Source organism: Octodon degus, unplaced genomic scaffold, assembly GCF_000260255.1.
Source record: "Octodon degus isolate 3935 unplaced genomic scaffold, OctDeg1.0 scaffold00145, whole genome shotgun sequence".
Lineage (NCBI taxonomy): Eukaryota > Metazoa > Chordata > Mammalia > Rodentia > Octodontidae > Octodon > Octodon degus.
The window spans coordinates 3,113,402-3,125,980 of record NW_004524721.1 but is presented as its reverse complement, the minus strand read 5'-3'; the positions used below and the strand labels follow the sequence as shown (position 1 = coordinate 3,125,980).

The following is a 12,579-nucleotide window of genomic DNA, read 5'->3' as shown; positions in this document are numbered from 1 at the left end:
CAGTATGTCCTCTATGAACGAACAGGAGTTCTGGAAGCTCATCTTCTGTGTCCTCGGTCGACACTTTTCCAATTTTACTCAAATCCCACATGTTCAGACAACTGGTGGTAACACTGGAAGCCAGAATAGTTTCATTATGTGGAGACCAGTGGACCTGGAAAATCTTATCCTTATGAGACTTAAAGGTATGAAGCTTTAATTTTAAATTGCTTTAGCGTCCATAATATTGCCTTTTTTTGGTCCTCCATTTATATACCACAGGCAGAGAGTATGGTCATCATAGGCACTCAGGAGGTGTCCGCTCTAATTAGAATTCCAGAACAAATCACACACTTCCTCTTGTTGACCTAAGATCAGGATTACATTTTCCATTTGGGTCTCATTTAGCAGGATGTTTTGTGTAGTCAAAACCCAACACATCAGAAGATGGTGTTTTGTAGCAATGATGTGATGATTTTGTGGCATGTAATGGGCACAATTCACTTTTCTTTTGGGATTAATTTTTAATTTCACATTCAATTTTTCATGCTACAGAACCAAAATCACCAAATTCACCCTTGCACTGTCACCATGGGAAGCATTAAACTGTTCATCATTGGAAATATGCACCACCACCAGATGATTCTGCTTATCAGATGTGTGAGTTCCTAGCGCCAGTCAGTGAAGGGCATAATCTTTTCCTTCCAGTTTAGTCACTTCAGGAAGCTACTGAATGGTAAGACTGGACAACTACAAAGCATGGGTCATAACCAGGTCATACAGAAACAGTGTATTCTTCCAGATTTCATATCCCTCATTGATGACTCACTCTTCTGCAGTATCTTCAAACATTGTTCTGGGATGAAGATTTGTGCGGATAAGAGCTCAACGACCCACACAGAAGGCAGGTGCATCTGTAGCTAAAGCCCTCAGGCCCACCCTACCAAGCCAGGAGAGGTCTTGGCTCCTCTGATGTCCATGTCAGCAGCCATAGGCCTTATAGCCTCAGAGCCCTGGAACAGTTCTGTGACCCCAAAGTGGGTGCCCAACATACAAGGAAGGAACCACTGCCCTAGATTCTTGGTGGTGACAGCCTCTACCCAGGGCCTGGGTTCCAAGGGGAGTAGAGCCATGAAGGAGGCTAAGGGACTTGTCCTTGGCCCCCTCCCTGCTCTGGAAGAGCCCTGGAGCCTTCCGTGTGGCAGTCCCATCCTACATAGTGTTTTTGATTAATAGTAATGTTTTTGTGCATTTGGGGAAGGCATTCACAAAGTTCTTCCCAGAATGTCAATAAATTCATTTTTCTTTTTGTATTATTTTTCTCTTACTCCCCATATGGACAAGTGACTGAATCCAGTGAACTGGAAGCCATGGAGTCCAGGGTCTAGCCTGGGCCTCAGGAGCATTATAACTACAGTCTGGTGTTGCATCCACTGATACAGAGTTCAGGAAGAGTTCTCACTCAGACTCAGGGAACCATCATTTTACAAAGTCAACTAGTAACCTCAGGTCCATGCGTAGGTCAACTCAGCTAATGAAGAATTTTTTGACTTCCTGTTAATGTGGGTCAAACCCCACTGATATAACTTGATCTGTTGGGAGAGGGCCAAGAGAGAGTCAGTTTGCCTGGACAGTTTTAAAGACATTGAATCAACTTGAGAGTTTTATTTTACATAGTTGTGACCTTCTCCGGAAAAAATAATTACATTTTAAGCAAAATTGACCAGTTTGTTGGTAGAATTTGTTAAGATTCTCAAGAAAGTCTGAGAAAAATATCTTGGTGTCTTGGTCTCCTATCCAGTAGTAACTCTACCAGAACATAGTTGTCTTTACAATTTGCAGTTGCAGCTGGCATGCCTTAAAGAGGCATATTTGGTAAGTCCTAACACCGTAATCACATAGCCTGCAGCCCTGGTGCTTTTTGCTTTTGCAAAGGAATGAAACTTATTTTAGTATAGAAAAACTATGTAGATGGTTTGGTGGGTCAGAAGCCCAGCACAGCCACAATTAGATAAAATAATTTGCATTTCAATGGTAGGAAATGGAATACTGCCATTCATCATGGGATGAGTTTTATTTATTTGGTGTTTTAGGGACTTATTCATGAAGATATGCTGGGAATGCTTTCAACAATGAAAAATTGTGTAAGATATTGAAATAACCCTGGGGAAATGAGCACTGTTTCATTAGAGGTTTGCCTATTTGCCAGTTATAAAAACAATTTTGACTAATTTAGAACTGGGTGTATTCTCACCATCCTGGCTTTTTCTCTTTAAAGCAGTGTTACTCAGCTGGGTTCAAAATGAAGATTAATATTCACAACTTCATTATATGGTAAAATGTTATTAAGTTGTGTTGGCTCATACAAAGGGCTGTATAATTTGATGCAGTGGTTACTCTCTAGCTGAAGAGTTGCTTCTTCATTTTTTAGTTAGAACTTTGAGAATTCTGAATACATTTATTCAATGGACATTTCCTCCCTGCATTTTAAGACAATGGGCTTTCACCTCTGTGGTACAGAGCATAGTCTCTGATAGATGGGTTTGTTTTAAAAAATATTACTTGGATGGTGACTCTGCATGGCCTGATTAAGAAATTTAAACATTGCTTACTGAGTTAACCTTTGAAAGGAAACAACTCATTTTAATGAGACCCTCTGGAGGCACAAAGATCATATCGCCTAACTTTAGATTTTATGTTATGTTTAGCCCTAAAAATAGCACACAGAGCACTAGCTATTATCTTTTAATGTACTGAGGTGATCGCAGTGTGATGTCCTTTAAAAATGGCAAAGCTTCATTAGGCTAAAGCAAAATCTCTTTTCCTCTCAGGTAGCTGTGTGCCGCAATTCCATGAGCAACGTTGTTGCTGCTGGCTTCCTAATTCTTAACTTTGCTGGAGACACTTTGGTTTCTTTTCTACTGTCTCTGCACTCATTTTAGTAGACACTACCTAGCAAACAAAGGACACAGCCAGTCTTCATCAGCTTGGAGCCAGCAAGCCAGTGTTCAAAGAAATTAGGCTAATTAAGTTAATAGTAGGGGTAAAAGTGAAGGGTCTTTATTTGCATAAAAGCAGACATTTGGCATGCACTGTGCATTGCTTATGTTACTGGTCTCTGGAGTACAATTACTATCTATATGGATTTAAATATTCAAGGACAAATAAAGACAGAGGTTTTGGTGGACAATGAACAAACTGTCTTGTAAACCCATCACATTCATCTAGCTATGTAACACTCTTCAGATTTTGGCTTGAGGTTGTGTAATCTACTTGATGTGGGAGGGAAAGGACCTAGCTAAATCCCAAGGTATTTAAATTTGTCAAGTAGCACATCACATTACTTAAGTGGAGTGGATTTTTCCCCCTGGTAATTCTTTTATGTGTAAGTGATGCTTCTTACCACTAATGATTTTGAGGCTCATGGAAAATGCAGAGAGGAGTCAGTGTATAAAGTCTCATTGGAATTTGAATTATAATGTAAATCAGATGATTTTCTGTTACAGTCATTTGCTGTTACATCTCACAGAAGTTTCACTAATCACCAACTATTTCATGAGTAGAAAATGGAACTGCTCTTGTCACACAGTAATGGTGAGGTAGGGACCCAGATGGGCTAGGGCAAGGTCCATGTGTGCCATTTGCCATGTTCATGAGGAAGCTTCCCTGGTAAACTGTGATTGTAATTGCTTATGATCATCTACACCAGGCTCCAGAAGAAAGGGAGAAAAATTTGTATATGTTAAAAGGAAGTTTTGTGTGAAAGCAAACAATTGGTAGGAAGCCAGAATTAATCAAAGGATTATTCTAATATGACTGACATTACTTCTACTTCCTACTTTATTATTAATGAATATCATAAAAGGGTTGACAGCCCACTTCCTCTGTTATTTGGATATAGTAACAGATGAACACTATTTGCACAATCTCTATTCTCTTCACATTAACACCTTAAATGTTAAATGATGGGAGGAAGGAAATGAAAGTGAAGTCTTTTGAATTATTAAGGGATGTTCTTAGCTTAATGTCTGTAAGCTATCTAAAGGATAGTTATATTTTCTTGTAATACATTTCCATTTAAAACAATTATTGTTAAAAATAGGCCTGAGAGACACAATTCACTTACATAACATTAATGTTTAAAAAACTGTCGTAAAATAAAACAATTCCGTAAGCCCCTTCTCTCCTAACATTCTGATCATCTCCATATCTAATATTCTCTCTCACGCTCGCTCTTTCCCCTTTCCCATCTCCCCCCACACATGTACACACTTGCATGAAAACTCTAGTGTCAGAGGAAAACTCAATCACTTCTGCAAGCTAAGCTGAAGTTAGATAGAGCTGATCAAGCTTTCCTTTGATGTAAGGTTTTCAATTCAAGTTGGCTTTGGTAGAGGGGTGATCATAGTATGATAATCTTTTGGTTCATCACTGACTTAAATCTCTTTTGTTAGGGTTCTGATGCCTAAGCAAAATTTTGTAGTACTGTAGTGCATTTCTTGTACACTTATTTGTGGGCTTTCCTAAGCATACCTGTGTTAGTATCCTCGATTCTTGAAGATTCTGTAGTTTTATATAAAGATTCCACAGTTCTCCTATAGAAAAGTATGCATCTTCCAAGTTCTTATTTTTAAGAAATGATTTTCTCAATTTTCTTTCAAATCAGACTTTTATCAAATTAATTTTAAGAAGACATATTTGCATTAAATGTTCAGTGAAAGTTCTTGGTCATACTGCATGAACACAGAGGACAGAACAACAGAGAAGGAATAAATGATATGGGACAACCAACAGTTGCTACAAAATCAGCATTATTTCATTTGCTTTTTGAATACTTAAACAAAATTAGCACAGGGATTTAAGTAATAAAATTTATCATATCCTATCTTTGTGTGGTGTTTATTTTTTACCAGCGATCTTTTTATTACTCTTATTTTACCTTAATTTTATGATAACCAGTTAACATAGTTCAAGTCATTGTTAACCCTAACTTAACAGATGAAGAAATTGAAATCTAAGGAGGCTACCTAACATTACAACATGAGTCTCCTCTAATTCCATGAAGACAAAGAGAGAAGACAGAAGAGGAAGAAGGTTGAGAGTATTAAGTGCTAAATACAAAAGTAAAGAGGTGATAGAATAAGTAATGAATGAAAGATGATGAAATAAAACATGTCATAATGAAGAATTCACATTGTGACTTCCTACTTTCACTTCCATGTGATTAATTATAGGAGAATTTGGATTTCAATAATAAATTTTGTCTTCACTAGTGACTGGGAAGCATTTCAGGAGGCTGAAAGAACTTCTCATGCTCCTTGGAAAGGATCAAGCCACATGTTCATCCTATTACGGGCTGCTCATCTGTGATGGGCCAATGAGCCCCACAGATCAGGCTCAGCTTATATGCTATGGTGTGTTTTCTGCTCTGAAGCCACAAAAATAGCTATCTTGGAAAATATACTGATTAGCAGGGTCTCTAAATGCTGTGAAAGACCCTTCCAGTTCTCACTGCTCTGCAGCTCTGCATAGGCTACTGTCACCAATGATTCCCTCCTATGAGATTTCACAGTACCATGTGGAATTCTTGGCATCAGCAAGACATCTCCATAGCCTCAATGTTTTCCTTAAATATTTAGTTTACCTGTAGAGAAGAGTGAGTAGCAACAAGTGAACCAGAAGGAAAGTTGAGAAGTGTGAATGCCCTAACAACTGGTGAGAAAATTGATGGAAAGGAAGATGGAACTGGCCAGGTATGTACCATGGTCCTAGGAAGCCAGGGAAAGGCTATTAATTAACTAATTAACTATTAATATTAGCCACATGGATGCAATTTGTGAACCTGGCAAAACTGTCCTCATGGACTGGCAGGAGTAAAATCAACCAATGCTACGAGGAGGGGAGGGAGAGGAGAAGAGCAAGAAAGACATAGAAACAACCAACACGGATAATTTGGGGGATGCTTCTTAGTGTAGATAGGTGCTAGCATTCCTCCCACAGCTTGGCTCTGCTTTCAGTGTGTCCACCAGGGATCCTGTGTTCCAGGCTCAGCTTCCTGTATGCTGGGTGGAGAAGCAGTGGAACCTTTACAAGGAAGCACCCAGTGAGAGGTCCTACATCATGGGATGTGCTTCCCTAGGAGGAGACATTGCTATCTTTTGTGGGATTCCAGATGTCTCTCAAAGAGTAAGGTATTTTGAGAGTAAGCCTGATTCTTGCATGGCTCTCTGGCTTCTTGTTTCAAGATATGATCTCTTCTTCCCACGAAGACCTGATCTTGTGACATCACTCACAGATAGACACTTGCCACAGGAGAATGGAGGTATTATCTGGTGAGGTTTAACTGGAGTAATTTTTTAAATAAACAATGGAGTGTTATATCTTGTTTGTATGCTGATGGGAACCATTCAACAGAAAGAAAAAAATTAAGGATATAGAAGAGAGAGAGCAAGATGTTTTGAATGGAGTGAGAGGGCTGGAATCCAAGCCAGAAATTGAAGGGTGGATGCAGAGGGGCATGTGGTGAATTTACCTCCAGCAACTTGGAGAAGGTGGAGTAAGCTGTTGGTGTCTCCTAATGGGGCCTGTGAAGATTCTATTTGAATTGATCTGTTATTCTGAACAGAGCTAAGGAAGGAGATAGGAGTCATGGAATTAGCAGGAAAAAGGGGCAGCAAAGAGTGGGGGGGGAAAGGCAAGGGGACTGTTATCACTGGCTTCCTCACTAGCACCACTTACTACAACCTTCTCAGTATTAGCTTCCCTAGGCCCCCTCTTACTATGCGTAACATCTTTTATTGAAGAAATAGGCTTGAAAATAAGCCTGGATTTCTTTCCCTTGGATCCAACACAGTGGATGTGATGCATGTTTTGTAGGTGGCCCCCGCTGGCTCCCCTTGTCCTGTGGGCCTGGCATAGCTGCCTTACCTTTCTTCTGCTCTGTGCTCTCCTGCCCTGCTGCTTCTCCTGCCCTCTTGGAGAAAAGTAAGATTTATAATTTTTTAAAAAACTCCAAAAGCAAGACTTACATCATACACTACTCCTTCCACCTTAAAAAAAATCCTTTTCTACTTTTCCTTCACAGTAGGAACCCAGTCACATTCCTTCACATGCCTCTATGGCTCCTGCACATGCACCTTTCCTACCTGAGACTGGGCTCCACATTTCCTCTACTTTGGTAGTCTGAAAACTCATTGAAGTCTTTTACTAATTCAATTAAAAAAATTTTTTTTGGCTTGTTCTATCACAATCTAGAAATACAGACAGTTCTGTTTATTTTAAGTCCTTTTGCTCGTTTTTTCTTCTCTTGCTGAGACAGCTTCCAGGGTCATTCTTCTTGTCCTCTTCCTAAATTGAAGGACAGATTTCAACATTCCATTGAAGTGGATAGTTGCTGTTGATTAGCTTTAGGACATTCTCTTTTAGTCCAAATACACAAATTGGTTCTGTGGTTTGGGAATGGAGGCTGCTTTTTTTTACTGAGTGTGGAGCCCTTTTTGAAGGAAACTTTATGAGGAACCCTGCCTAACTTTAAGCATTAGTAAAATTTCAGTTTACTCTTTCTTGGCTTAGTGCCCTGAGGATAGGGGCTATTCTGTACTTGGCTAAACCTTACAGGCTTGCAGTCTACCAGGATAAGTAACCTCTATCTTGTCAGCACATCAGCAGGTTTTAAATACTATGCTTCTTTAGAGTTCAATTAGCATTTCATTGCTTTCAAAGACAAAGATGACCAGAGTAACCTTGTATGGCTGATTATTAGATATGGAACTTGCACTTCTTAGCTCCCCAAACTTATTGGTTACTATTTCTTCTGCTTTCTCTCTTCTTAAATAATTGCATATTTGTATTTTTCAAAGGACCTTTTCTCATATTTTAAAGTGTTAGTTCAAGAAGAAGCCCCATGGATGTGCACGCTATGATGATATTCTAGATGGCAAGAGTGATGTGTGAAGTTCTCACAGTGAAATGGAAGACTGCTAAATGAACTGAAATCTGGGAAGAGCATTTTAAAAATAAAAAATATTAATTGGGTAAGTTTCTGTAGCATGTTAAATTAAATATCACCACTCTCTTAAGGGGAGATAAAATGAAGCAATGTTTTTGTATTTTTACAGGAATGTAACTGACACTAAAACATTGTGTTTTTAGAGTCTGATATTTTCTTTTTAAACTCTTTTTAACTTTTGTACCCTGGAAATGGAGTAAAGTTTAGGAAAGAACCAAAATTAGACCCAGTCAGGTATGGTGAATAAGAAACGTTCAATTAACATGGTGCCAGTTTTAATAGCTGTGTGTGAGAGAACGTGTGAGCATGTGTGTGATTAAAGAAATGTAATTATTAATAATTTTTTTTTAGGAACTGGAGTCAATTTTAAATAGAAGTTCCAGCAGATATTTAGCAGGCATTCAGAAATCTGATGGAGACAAGTAGATTAACCTTTGAAGGTAACCAGTGATAGTAAGGCAGGCCTCAGGAGTTTTTCAGGAAGAAGTTTATTTACAGCTCATGTTAGGCCAGACCTCTGCCACCCAGCAACACTCTCAGCCCTTACATAAGATTTTTAGAATGACAAAATATAGATGAGTGGTGCTCCAGGATGCTGGGGGATGGAGAGAAGGTGACTATAAAGTGGATTTAAGTTTTAAGATTATCTAACAGACTAGGTGGCCTGAACAACTAGATCTTACCTTTTCATATTTCTGAAGGCCAGCAGTCTAAAATCCTGGTGTTGACAGCTGTGCAAATTCTCAAGGCCCTGGAGAGGCGTCTAGAAACCTCTCCCACCTCTTTCAGCTTTCTGCAGGTTTCTGATAGCCCGCGGCTTTCTTGGATTGTAGAGACATTCTTGTGATCTCAGCTTTGTTGTCACATGATCTTGCTTGTGTAGATATCTGTGTGTCACCATAATGTGGTTTTGGTTTACTCTGCTCCAGTCTGACCTCCTCTCATGTTGATTATAGTTTTAAAGGCCTTATTTCCAAATAAGGTCACACTCACAGTTTTTGGTGCTGAGGCTACATACTTTCCGGGGCACATTCTACAATTTCACTTAGCTTCCGGTAAACCTATGTTTTCAGGTAATGAAGTAGCTTATGTGCTAACAGTGGTTACTCCACAAATCTACACAGGTGGTAATGGGGGTAGAACCAAAGGCACATGTACTGTGATCATGTAAGAGGCCACCACTGGAGAAAGCCACAAGAGAGTCATAGGACCGCTCTGTTAGCTTCGTAGCTTCTTGTGAATCCACGACTCTCTTGAAGTAAGCATTTCAAAAAGTAAATTCATTTCTATCTTCTTCCTCTTGCATCTATAGGCAAAATTACACTGTATAACCCTCTGTGTGTGGGACACACACATGCAAACACCCTATAAGCAAGTATATCCCACATCAACTTTATATGTAGAGCAACTTTACTTTTGCAACAGCTTTTGTGCAAGGAATACAAGTCCTTGTGTAGAAAAAAACATGGTTCTTCTAGTCAAAAAAATTCACACTGAGTTGAAAAAATGATGACCATCAGTTGAAGAACAGTTCTGAAACAATTCACAAAATTGAAGCCCCTTCTATGGTTTTTCACTTACTCGTCCTACAGCTTATTTCTCTGCATACTTAGTAGTGGTCAGAGCTCATATACTAGAAGCAACAAGAGTTTACTGAACTGAATCCTCCACTGGGAAAAAATAAGATCACTTTGCCTCTGCCAGGAGAGAAAATTTGAGATTCTAGGTATTCTTGTGACAAAAACAGCTAATCTCAACAAAATCTCATTTTTTCAAGGCCACCTACTTTTATTCTATTTTGAAGCCTAAATAAAACCTGGGAGGCTTATCAGCATTGTGTCCACAATAGTCTGTAGGGTCAGTTTGTTTTCAGTGTCTTTTTGAGTACATTGAAACTGTTGGCTCATTTTGGAAAAAAAATTAATCGACAGATTCATTTTTCATTTTTATTGATATGATGAAGCAGTCACTTTTAATGTGGATCTAATGGAGAGTGTTTCTAAGCTTCATCATGTGTAAATTGAGAATATGGTTTTAGCAATGAACATACCTGTATAACAGCTTCATTGGGACATACTTCTAAATTTGCCAGTAGCTAGCTCATTTTTCATGGCATTCAGGATGTCATGTTTTGCATGTGACACATTTATTTCTCATCACTGATGAGCTCTTTATAGGATGAATATTTTATTCTCTGTTAAGTATCATACAAACAGACATAAAAGCTTGGGGCCTGAATAGGTAGTTTCCCTTATCTCTCATGTTCTGACTGTGCAGCCAAACTCACACTGTGGAAAAAGGAACATTTTATGAAGTTCATACATTTTCAAAATTGCTCCCACAATGATGCTTTCATTTTGTGTTAGGACTGGAATGATGGCTTCTATCTGTTCCAGAAAACTTCAATATTGCCTCAAGTGAAAAGGAAAAGCTCATATTTCAAGACCACTGACATCAGCCCATTCACATTCTGCAAGGGGTGGATGCCAGTTCCTTTTACCGTGAAGAAAGAGAGATGCATTAGCGTTTCTTCACCCATCTCTCTACCAGTCTCTTTGGTTTGTAGAGCAGCCAGTCTGGCTGCTGTAACAGGATTAAAATGTAATGTCTCCCAGCAAGCTAGTGAATACCAGCACTCTTTCACCTTCTGGATATAAATGCCTTCCTTAGTGGATAAAGCCATTAGTTGACAGTAGTATTGACATTTTTATGGGGTTGTTTTTGGAAAAGACTAACATGTAATTTAAAATTCAACATATGGTAGTGGTCACACTGTGTTTTTACTGTGGAAAATGCTTGAATAATAACCTACTGCATTTTCCTGGCCAATACACACAGAAAAACTTGATTAATTTCACCAGTATCCCTTAATCTCTTTCCTTGGCTCCCACCCCATTCTGCAAGGGTTGATAAATCTTACATCCTGGAAAGATTATTACAGTGTCTAATAGTGTTATGACATTAGAAAGAAGCTAGGCTCAATGGCACGAATACATCTACCAAATGAAATCACATAAATAATTTAGTTTACACAATTTAATTTTTATGGGGTACTTTTTTGTCACTGGTGTTGTTTATGGGGTATAATAAAGCTTGTTGTTTCACTTTGCTGCAAATCAAGGGGAAGATTTTGACACCAAAGTTTTCAATGTTGTTCTTGCCTTTCATCATTGGCAATAATCAGCTATCCAGTTTCACTTTAGTCATACACATGTTCATGAGATACCGTTGGAGAGACAGGTGCCACCCACCCCCACACACTATTGTCTCTTTTTTTAAAAGCCAATTTTCTTTTCTGTCAAAAGTATTTTCCCATCATGAGCATAAGACAAATTTTATATATCTTTGTTTAGGTATGATCTGTGCCAACTGAAGATCAAAGACCATCAGTGAATATTTCTTAAGAATTTCTTTGTTCTTAAAAAATACTGCCACATATTATTAAGCCCTTTCTGCATACCAGAGATCTATAATGTACAAAGGTGGATATCTAATTGCAATACTTGCCCTGGTTTGAGAGGAATTAATTCTACACAAACACGTGAGCATTTAAATGGCAAAATAAAAAAAAAAAAACTTCTGAATAAGAAGGTGATACAAGGTAGTACATAATTAAAAAAGGAATATAGAAAAAATATTTTTGATGCCATGGATAAAGAGATTAGTCCATCACTTTATAGTAGCTTTCAATTAGTCTAAATGAAAACGTTTGTGATGAGCAATACATAAAATTCTGCATTACATTTACAGTATAATTAATGAACAGGTAATAAAGCTTGTTGATAGGACTCTGCTGTGTCAGCATAACATCTCAAACCTCAGGTGACTAATGGCCAGTCTGAAAGTTGGTGCGTCCTAGGGTTGAGTCCTGTTGCGAGAGTTGCTTGGATTCACATATTTTGTGACCAGTGCTCTTGTGGGCTCTGCGAATGCAGCAAAGGTTTCTGCTGTTCTGCTGAGTGCAGTCTAGTTTTTCCTAAAAATGACAGGGAAAGGGTGTGAAGTACAAGGCCATTCACTGAGCACTTGTTTCTGCACATCATTTATCTTCTCCCTGCACGCAAGCACAGAAGCCAACCAGCTTCGGGACTGCATACAGGACTTCCTCCGTTCTTGTGAGGATGTGGCATGTGGTGGCTCTGCTGCTGGTTTTGTGGGGCTCATGGCTGTGGCTTGACTACTTGGAGTCCTCTACACATTCTTAGGAGTGTTAAGAATAAGACACCTTAGAGACCCAGTCCTAGCCCAGGTCCGGTGAGTGTGCGGAGAGCTTCCTGCTACCCTGCGCCGGCAGGACCAGTCCCAGCCCAGGCGCAGCATGGGCTGGACCCTCTCGCAGCCCCTTGGGCTGCCCCCCACCACTCCACAGTGCCTCCCCCAACCCGCCCGCTGAATAGGAATGTTTGCCCCGTCCCGGAGCTCCCAGACCCAGTCCTAGCCCAGGTCCTGTAAGTGTGTGCAGAGAGCTTCCTCTTCCCCCTACTTCACCTTGCCCCCTCCAGGCACAGCTCAGGCCTGGCATACAAGCCTGAGGTGTAATCCTGCAGCTGCAATCCCTGCAGAGAGTGTAGAGGATAGATCCAACCAGCTAG

The 12,579-nt window shown here is 39.5% G+C and overlaps 1 pseudogene; it reads right to left on the bottom strand.

The window, feature by feature from the left end:
* Window positions 1-201: 201 nt before the first annotated feature.
* Window positions 202-10,526, bottom strand: LOC101560537 (annotated as a pseudogene).
* Between the last annotated feature and the right edge of the window lie 2,053 nt (window positions 10,527-12,579).